Source organism: Hoplias malabaricus, chromosome 6 (assembly GCF_029633855.1).
Source record: "Hoplias malabaricus isolate fHopMal1 chromosome 6, fHopMal1.hap1, whole genome shotgun sequence".
In the NCBI taxonomy this organism is placed as follows: domain Eukaryota; kingdom Metazoa; phylum Chordata; class Actinopteri; order Characiformes; family Erythrinidae; genus Hoplias; species Hoplias malabaricus.
Window position 1 is genome coordinate 39,111,178 of NC_089805.1, and position 10,742 is coordinate 39,121,919.

The window sequence follows — 10,742 nt, forward strand, 5'->3', positions numbered from 1 at the left end:
CACAGCTCTCTAGAGTGAAGAAGCTCCATCTATCTTAGCTGAAACATTGTATATTACCAGTTGCTGTTATTTTACAGAATATGCACAATGCTTGAAATTTTACCTTTTGTTTTTTAAAAAGAGGAATCATGTAGAATTTATTCCACCTTGTCAGTGAAAGGTCTTATTTTTCAGTGTATGCTGCAGATCTTGTGTGATCCTGCTGCGCAGAGAGACTGAGAGGGCTAATCTGGAGCACAGTAGGATCCACACTGAGCCCTTTATCACAAATCACTCACACACACTCACGGGACAAGAAAAGAAAACACAGGACCACTCAACATTTTCTAACCTCTAACACATCATTTTTTAACTGCTAAGATTTTTTATTTGTTTTTAACTGCTAAGATTTTTATTTTTTCTTCTTTTAGACTATTTCATAAAGACTCTGGAAGTCATGACAATGCAGGCGTAGAAACGGGAGATGAGGCTTTTTTATGGGAGATTAAACACAACCTGGACAGACATGGAGAGAGAGAAAGAGAGAGAGAGAGAGAGAGAGAGAGAGAGAGAGAGAGAGAGAGAGAGAGAGAAAGAGAGAGAGAGAGAGAGAGAGAGGAAACAGAGAGACAGAGAGAGAGAGAGAGAGAGAGAGGAAACAGAGACAGAGAGAGAGAGAGAGAGGAAACAGAGAGACAGACAGAGAGAGAGAGAGAGAGAGAGAGAGAGAGAGAGAGAGAGAGAGAGGAACCAGAGAGACAGACAGAGAGAGAGAGAGAGAGAGAGAGAGAGAGAGAGAGAGAGAGAGAGAGGAACCAGAGAGACAGACAGAGAGAGAGAGAGAGGAAACAGAGAGACAGAGAGAGAGAGAGGAAACGGAGGGACAGAGAGAGAGAGATGGAGAGGAAAAAGAGAGAGAGAGAGAGAGAGAAATCTCATTAGTAGGCGAAGAATTCAAAGACTCCATCCCATTTTATGCGATGTTATGTGTTGTCATGCTGCTACCAGTGAGTCCAAAGTATATAATTTTTTAATAAGGTTACAAATAAAATGGTCTAGTAGCATTTACAATACCACATCTTTAAAAATAAATAGTTTGAATTAGCTTATTAACGTTATCAACAGCGCCCCCTCCAGGGTGTGTTACGCCTTGTTACCCAGTGTTTCTGGGTGGACTCCAGACCTACCGCAAACATGATCAGAGAAAGCAGTTACAGACATTCATTCATTATCTGTAACCCTTATCCAGTTCAGGGTCACGGTGGGTCCAGAGCCTACCTGGAATCATTGGGCGCAATACACCCTGTAGGGGGCGCCAGTCCTTCACAGGGCAATACACACACATTCACTCACACACACACACCTTTGAGTCGCCAATCCACCTACCAACATGGGAGGAAACCGGAGCACCAGGAGGAAACCTACGCAGACACAGAGAGAATACACCGATCTCCTCACAGACAGTCACCTGGAGCGGGACATGAACCCACAACCTTCAGGTCCCTGGAGCTATGTGACTGTGACACTACCACCTTGTGCCACCGTGCCGCCTTGTGTATGTATATATATAAAACTTTTCTTTTGTTTATGTACGTCTTATAAAAGATATACAGCATTGAACTAATAGAAGAGCCTTAACGTGCAGTGAGTGACATATGTTCTCATTATTTTTCAATTAATGAAACTAGAGGTCTATATCAGTTCTCTAAAAAATACCCTTAAAGTGAACTGAATATATATGATCATTATCACTAAAATGAGGGAATAATAATCTTTAGTCAATGTGATATGTGTTTTTTATTTTTTTTTATTAGCCCCTGCTATATAACTTAAGTGTTGATTATGCTTCATTACAGCGTTCTAGCCGTCTTTTTTATGGATCTCATTCCCATAATGTGCCATTTGCTTCTGGCATTCACTGAATAGTTAACACATATTAATCATAATTAACATAATTGTTACTTGCTATTGATTATATAAACTGGTGTCAAAAAAACCAAATGCCGTTATTTAAATGCGAGCGATCACATAAGCCGTGTCATTTTCGATGGACAGGAGGCAGATAACAGAATCAGGGGATGGTATTGTTTAACTGTTTCAGTGATGAAGATGTGGTCTGCCATTTGGGGTGTAGTGTAAATGTCATTGGCAAAGATGTGAACAGCTTTTAGCTGGACTTTGGCGCATTGGAGAAGAAAAGAGCTGCTATCGTGCTGAGCAGCTGGTGCAGGTGGTGTGGGTGGTGGGCTTCGTTTGGATTTATTCTAAAGAGAAAACCCATCCAGGCAATAAAAAAGCGAGAGATGACTCATCAGGCATATTACTTTCTTCTTTAGCACCGAGGCTTGGGATTTTTGCCACATGCACCAGGTTATGTGTTTCAGATTAGCTTAGGGCTGAGTGCTTTTTATTTTTCAAATGGTACCCTATTATACGCATAAGCTTTGTAGGCTAATGATACACTGCTGCAGGTCAGGTTGGGTCATGGATGTGTAAAAGAAGTGTTGTGGTAATTTTTAAGACTGTTTTTTTTATATATATAAATATTTTCTTAAGCCTCTGTCAAACCCTTCACCTTCCAAGCACAGTTTCTCCTGCCTTGGGGAGCTCTCTCTTGCTTGGAATACACTGTCGTGATTTCTGACGCTCCAACCCTTGATGCAGGCATTTATTTATTTATTATTGGTTCGCTTTCTTCTTCTGATTCCATTGTTTTTTCTCTGTCTCTCTGCCTTCAAATTCAGACGTTGAAAGCTTGACCTCTTTCACAATGTGTTGCTCGGGAAAGCCGTAAAAAATGCATCGTTTGGGCGGAATTGAATTGTTTTTGATGGATTGAAATGAATAAGTAATGCACACTGCTTTTCAGCTGGAGGTTTAGAGTAACTTGCATTCTGTGTTGCACTGAGTCGCATCATATCTGTCACAAAATGACACATTTATAACCCAGCAGAAGGCAACAGCGAGCTCAGTGTGATGATACTTAATTATCACAATGAATGAGAGTGATATTATTATTTTACAGAGAGAGCAGTTCACGATGACAGTTCTTTGAAGAAAGGCTTTCAAATGAGATCCTCGGGAGCGATTTAGCGATGCCACATTTCTCTCAGTAGGTCAAGGGTCTTCTTGTACAGCTGTTTGATTGCTCTCCCTCCATACAAGAAGCCAATTTATGAGCAGTCTGACTTGACCCACCTTATTCTGTTTTTGACCTTTGGACTTTCTCTGGAAAGGTCCCAAAGGCTTGCGGGTCTCAGAAGGCATTGTTTAGCTTGTCTCTTTTTGAAAGGCAACATGTCATCTAGGCATACAGGTGTTCAGTTGTGCACACAGTTTGTGTCTTCTTCATAAACAAGCATTAAATGAAATGAATTGAATCCGAATCAGCCACATTATTCCAAGGTGCATTAACCATGCACAATGTCAAGTGTGGGCTTAAGAACCACTGAAACTCTGGAGTTCTCTGGAAAGATAACAGCCTCATTCTGAGAATGTGTGATTGAAGCTAATCATTCAGCATTGGAATTTGACCTCACTGACACTCTTGTGGCTGAATGCAATCAAATCCCCATAGCAGTCTCCCAGCATCAAGTATAAAAGAAGCAGTAACTGCAGCAAAATTTCTAATTAATAAAGTTAACTTTAGAAGAAATGTTGAATGAGCATATCTCCAGAAACGTTGTCACACAGTGTATATAACCGGATATTGATTTGTACAGACCTCTGTAATGTAAATCATGAACACCATATGCCATTACACAAAGCCCATCTGATTTTCAAGTATTGTAAGCTGTAGATAAAGCTGCAAAGGCATAAATTGCAGAGGAGAAGCTTTCAGCTCTGTTACACTCTAATGGATGTGTGTGCGTGTGTGTGTGAGCGTCCGTGTGTGGGGTTTATATATAAATGATGCGGTGGAGACCAAGCTCTGTTTACATACTCACAATGCGGGGACTTCGTACTAACATTTTAAGGTCAAAACCTTGAGGTAATTGTAATGTTAGGGTTAGGGTTAAGGTTAGTGTAAGAGTTAGCATTAGGCTAACAGATTAAGGTTATGCTAATATTACTAATGGTTAAGGTTAGATAAGGTTAGCTTAAGTCTCCTTCTAGGTGTGTGTGTGTGTGTGTGTTTGTGTGTGTATGTTAACTTATCTGTGCTTATTTGTAATGTCTGTTTTGAAATACATTTTTAAGGACAAACCTTCCAAAGGCAGGTGCAGCACAGTGACCCTGCCAAAGTAAAGTGGTTTTTACAAAGGCTCCATGTTTCAACTCAAAGGTGAAAGCATTAAACCATTTCTCTTCAGTTACTGAGGTTAAAGTTTATGTTGATATGTACTTCCATTTATATAAACCTATGGGGTTTACTTTATTCATCCTATTTCTGCTTAAAACAGCGATTAAGAGGAGACAATAATTTTTTTCTGTGACATAATATAACTCCTTTTATATTTATACTTATATATACTTTAAAATGTAAAGGTGACAAATTATGAAAATACAATTTTAATGCATTTGCACAGTAATTTGCAAATATGGAGGGCTTAGAAATCCACACACTGTGAAGTCAGTTAAAAACTGAGCAAAACAACACAAAACTTGGGGTAAAACAAGTCAATCTTATTTTGCTCTCCTTGCTACATAAAGAGAATCACTGGAATTGTTCCATCCCCTCATCTGAGTATCCATTCACACAGTCTGAACTGTGTTTCAGTAAGTGTACAAGGGTGGGGTTAAACCAAATAAAACAGACATGACCAAAGCAGAGAAATGAGAGAAAATTTAAAACAGAAAAACGAGAGAAGGATAAGGGAGAAAGCTATGGAAAAACAACTGAAATGAGAACTTCTCTTTCCATTGCTTTCTGCTGCTGTGTACCCAGGAGATCAATTAATCAATCAATCAATCAATCAATCAAGTTTTATTTAAATAGCGCTTTTCACAACAAAAAGTCGTCACAAAGCAGCTTTACAGAGATCCGGATTCAAGCCTACGATGAGTGAGCCTGGGGCAACAGTGGCAATGAAAAACTCCCTCAGCACACGAGGAAAAAACCTTGGAAGGAACCAAGACTCACACGGGGAACCCATCCTCCTCGGGTCGACAACGGAGACACAACAGAGAACAGAAGTAAAAGTGAACTGATGACAGATGAATGGGTTAAAGTAATGTGAATGTAGTATATTAGTGATATATGAGTCTGAGGAAGGAGGAGGTGATCAGGGATTCTGTGGGAGGTGAAAGTAGGTGTGGAGTTAATTTGAGATAAAACAGCATGGCCAAGCATGATAGTGTAGATGAGACAAGGTCAGGATCTTGTACAGGACACAGGGGCTGGATCAGGGCAACACCTGGAGAGCAGCAGGACATCTCAAAGCATGAGAGAGACAGGAGAAAGAAAACCAGACAAAGGGAACAAATAAAAATACAGAGGTTAGTAAAAGTAAAAAAATATCACAAGTTTCAAATGTTCTTTTTTATTGTTAATTTTTTCTCTGTTCTGCATCATGACAGCTTCTCATCCTTTCAGACCCATAGAGTTGAAGTGTCTTCTCACAGTGGAAGCATAGATAGAAAAATCTGTGGATTTGTTTTGATCTGAAACCAGAGTGGAGCTTCATTTTCTCAAAGATGAAAGCTTTAGGTGCTGTTTATCTGATGGTGGGTTGCCAGATCTTCTGTGTAGTCCCAATTCCTCTGCATTTTTTTAAATATGTTTTTGGAAAGTGTTTTTTCTTCATTTATATTTCTTTGACAATCCACTTTCTTAAAGTACTTGAACACGCGTCTTATTCGCAGAGAGGCAGCTTAACACGCCCGAGTGTCAGAGGCAGAGCAGTGGTGTGTGGAGGTTATAGAGCTGTGGTCCAGGGCAGCAGAAGAGCAGAGAGCTGTGATGCGAGTGTGCGTGAGTGTGTGTGTGTGATGTGAGCTGGATCAGAAGGGCCTGTGTGGAACAGGTGGCGGAGGGTGAGACATTTCAGTGGCGTCTCTGCGGAGGCTTCTTTTGTAATGGATTATTGATGTGGTGGTGGGAAAGAGGCAGGTGATAATTGGATTCTGTTCTGGGTCCCGTTCTACAGCCCAGCAACACGTGTTTTTAATGAGCCTGTTTCTCTCCCCACCAACAGCTCATTTTCTCTCCTTTCATCATCAAAGAACGTGTCAGCATCATCTCCCTGCAGAACTGTGCCGAGAAGCTGTTTAGTCACGGGGGTCTTAGGTAACCTGGCACAGGGGGATTAAGAGCAGGAACTGCAGTACTTCTTGATCACTCAGCTGATCTCACCTGAGCCTCGCTGATAAATAACACACCTTCACTTAAGCGCTTTAGTTGAGAGGCTTCTTTTCATCGTCGTTTCTTTTTTAAAGCAGTTCTTTCCTCTTTATGAACTTCGGATTTTATCCCAACCTCCTGGGACTTCGTATATTGACTCTTTACTGTGCTACTCAGCTCCTAGTGATAGTACAAGTAATTACTCTGGACAAAGATGATCATAAAATGCACAAGGGATAATAAGCCCTACTGAGCAATGAGTAAGTCTCTGTGATGTTCTGTCAGCTGAGAAATCACCAGGGTAGACTCAAGGTGCGTATCCTGGAGCAGGAAGTTATGAACTCAAAGCACTTTTACATCTTAGAATTTCTGGGCACCAGCCATGTCTGGTCTTGGACTAAATCATAGTCAGTTTGGATTCTCCATTGAAAATCCCCTTGAGTCTGAGGCTGTTTCATTTTCCTGACCACACCACTGGGCAGATATTTCCACTCATAGAAATGATGGCTCTGCTGCACAAAAGGTGAAAATATTGAACTTATTTTTTATCTAGTAAAATGTGAATTAACACTTGATTATAAAGGCACATTATAATGCACTCATCACATCAGTACACAGTAATTGACAGCCTGCTTATTACTATTTTTACTACAAGCTGTAACTAAGCTAAAACTGAACTTGTATTTTTCCCAAGCCCTTTTTCATTCATTCATTATCTGTAAGCGCTTATCCAATTCAGGGTCGCGGTGGGTCCAGAGCCTACCTGGAATCATTAGGCGCAAGGCGGGAATACACCCTGGAGGGGGCGCCAGTCTTTCACAGGGCAACACACACACACACATTCACTCACACACTCACACCTACGACTTTTGAGTCGCCAATCCACCTACCAACGTGTGTTTTTGGACTGTGGGAGGAAACCGGAGCACCCGGAGGAAACCCACGCGGACACGGGGAGAACACATCAACTCCTCACAGACAGTCACCCGGAGCGGGAATCGAACCCACAACCTCCAGGCCCCTGGAGCTGTGTGACTGCGACACTACCTGCTGCTGTAAATTTTAGATGTGCATTATGATGCCTTTAAAAAGCTTATCATGCCATCAGCTGCTAACTAACAGGGTCACAGAACATCCACCTGGAATCACTGAGCTCAAAGCAGTAACACACTCTGGATGGGTGCATCAGTTCATCACAGGTCAAGCATGAGCAGGAGTAGCATTATTATTTAAAATTATGTACCTTCTCAGAAATATAGAAAATCCTAATTTTATATAATATTAGGATTATTGCAATAAATACAAAAATATAAATACAGTAAAACTGAAAGAATTTTTTTTTCCTACAAATAGATGTGTTGTGAGGAAGGTTTGTCTCCAGATATTCTCCTTAATCTTATGGATCTGTTAAATCAACAGCAGACACAGTAAAGTATGTATTAACATCTGTAAAACTAGATAATGCATGATAACCTCATGATACTGGACTGCCATGAAGAAGATAAACCAACACATGCACACACAGAATATAATTTCTAATATTGTTTTTGAACAAATAAACTCTTACCGCTTGGATAAATAACATTTTAAATCTCATTTTCTCAGGCGCCTAAAACTTTTGCACAGTACGGTATGTATACGAATAGTGTTTCAGAGGACTAAGGGACTGATGATATCTTTTATTCACCACTGTCCACCCTTCAGGGTCACATAGTCTATTATATAGTGTCTTTATTCTTTACAGTCTCTGTGTATAGTATTTATTTTAGGCTTGGAACTGTTGGTCTAAAATAACACAGATATATTTTCAGTGTCATCATAGTGATTTATTTTTAAATTACAAGGCATTACGATGTACAAATGTCTCCCTCTGATAAGAATGTCTCTTTTTCTAAGGATTAGCATGGCTTATTTTTGTCTGGAAAATGAGCATGAAGCCCTAATAATGCGTAGTTGCTGCGATTCACTTCCAAATCCAGGTGAACGATTAAATGCAGAATGAGTTCAGGATGATGATCCCGACTGGTCAGTATGTTCTGCTTAAGCACTTCTCCTAATCTTGTTGTAATCTTGTTTTCCATTTCGGCCACGCGACTGGTTTGTCATCGCGACCTTCCATTTAGCTGTAATAGATCTGTGGACTGATACCTTTGTGGTCGTGTTTGAATGGAAGCCGATAAGCTCCTGCAGCATCTCTGCTCCTCCACAGCTGTCTGTTCACTTGCCTGAAGGCTTGATAAGGTTTCAGGGAGATTTTCAGACCCCAGATGTCTCCTGAGTGATGAATGTGATGCTAAACTACCCCGTCACTGTCTGTCAATGGCACATTGAGATAATCTCGCCATCCCATAATGACAGACACTTTGATAGAACTGCTGTCAACCCTAACCTGTCTGCTATTTCACTCTGTTTGTTTCAATTGAAATTACTCTGAATATGTTTAAAAAAACATGTCAACATTAAAAAGTAAATCCCTTCTGTCTTCATGATTTAGTCCCAATCTCTCTCGCTGTAAGTCATGAAAAGTTAAAGCTGTTGTTTACAATGCTAGAATGTCTGGCTAACTTCCATCAGAACAAAGGCGTGCCCTTTTCCCTTCAGTCCCACACTCTCCCTCCAGACACTCCTCCAAATACATAATAGAACTGTAACAGGAAGACCCTGAAGTGGTCAGTGTGAGTGCAATATTTTGAGTGTATACACCTCGCTCCGGATAAACAAACTTAAAAATGCCATTTGTTTTGCTTGATTTTTTTAAGCATAAGCAACGTATCCAGCTGCCTGATCAACCTTCCATAACATGTTTACTTTCCAATGCACCTTTCTCAAGCTCAAGGGAACTTTAAAATTACAAGTACTCATGAAACATTCACATACACACATGCTGACACCCAATTCCCTCTTCTCAGGGAGAAAAACATTCCTGTCCTCTACATTTACTGTAGTCAGTCATAAAATGACCAGGGTGTGTCATCTTAGATTAAGAAAACATGCTAAAGTTAAAGCACTGGTGTTTCTGAGAGCAGTGCTGCAGCTGGTTTATTCCTCTGTGAGGTGTGTCAGTTCTAGAGACACTCTATATTCCATTGAACCTTAAAAGCCCAGTTGGACTACAACACAGAAATAGAGTTGGTTAATTTTTTCCTGAACTGGATTAAAGGTGTAAACGCTGTGTTTTCTGTTTTTTTTTTTAAAAAGAAGAAAGTGATGGATTACTGTTGTTTCAAAAGCTCTCTTCAGATTTGCATAGTTGGCAGCACTGTGGCTTGGTGGTTAGCACGTTCATCTTGGGTTCAAGTCCCATCTGAGTGGAGTTTCCATGTTCTTCCTGTGTTTGCATGGGTTTTCTCTGGGGTCTTGGGTTTGTAGCTCGTCAGCTCTGCTTCCAAAGTAGCAGCTGCAGCTGGTGAACTCTGCTCTAAAAATGAGACTTTCCACAGTTTGGGGACAGTCAAAAAAAATGGTCAGCTCCATGAGACGTGCCCCAGTGTGCTTCCTGTACACACAGTTTACTTGAAACACATCTTATTTCATTCAGCAGATCATGAGCCAATGGTTGTTCTAACAGCTGGAGTTTGGGGATGAGCAGTGAGTGCAAGATACTTAAGAAATGGGTGATTAGAGAAAAGGCAGCTGAGATATGATGCCTACACAGAGTGCTGATGGTTTTGTTTGTGATTGGGATAGAATGTCCAGCTCAAGCCTTTTGTGGATATATGTGTTAAGTAGAAATACTGACTTGGAGGGACAGGCTGATATTGCTATCTGTCCCAGTATGCTCCATCCTGGACCTTGGGAAGCTGAGCATGTCTGAACGTGTAATCTCCATGTAATGGTAGTGTATTTTGATTTGAAAGCACAGGAATATGATTATGCGCCACCAAATGGGATTAAGACATATCTGCGGCATAACTATGAAATGTGCAACATTGTGAATAGGCGGCAAGGGAATGGCTTAAGGGCCACTGGGCAAATAGAAGAAAGAGAGTCTTTTTCCTCATGGGCCCTGGGCCATCTACTGCATTGCAGTCAAGCTATGAAATGTTATCAAAGTACACAGTGTACACAGTGCAATTAAAAAGCGAAATGGTCCACTGATAATGAAAATTACGTTTATAAGATTTCCATAGCAGAACTCTATTAAGACCCAGTGGGTACTAGTCTCTCACGGTAACTGAGAGATTTCTACATTGGGCAGCTCCTATACTGGATGGCAAATATGCAGCTGAGACTTAAAGAAATAGTGGTGGAGCAATTAATTCCAGTGTTGTAAAGTGCACATAAACAGTTGTTTATTTGTGCACATATTGTCACATCTTGACACTTTCTGGTTTGTTTTCCCCTTTCTATTGGGCTCTCTCTTTGTTGTTTTCCTATCCCTGCACATGGCTTTGTTTATGTTCATTCCTAGCTCCGCCTTCGTTCCGCCTCTTTGTCATTGTCTCTCGTTATCCGTGTCAGGTGTGTCTAGTTTGTTCAT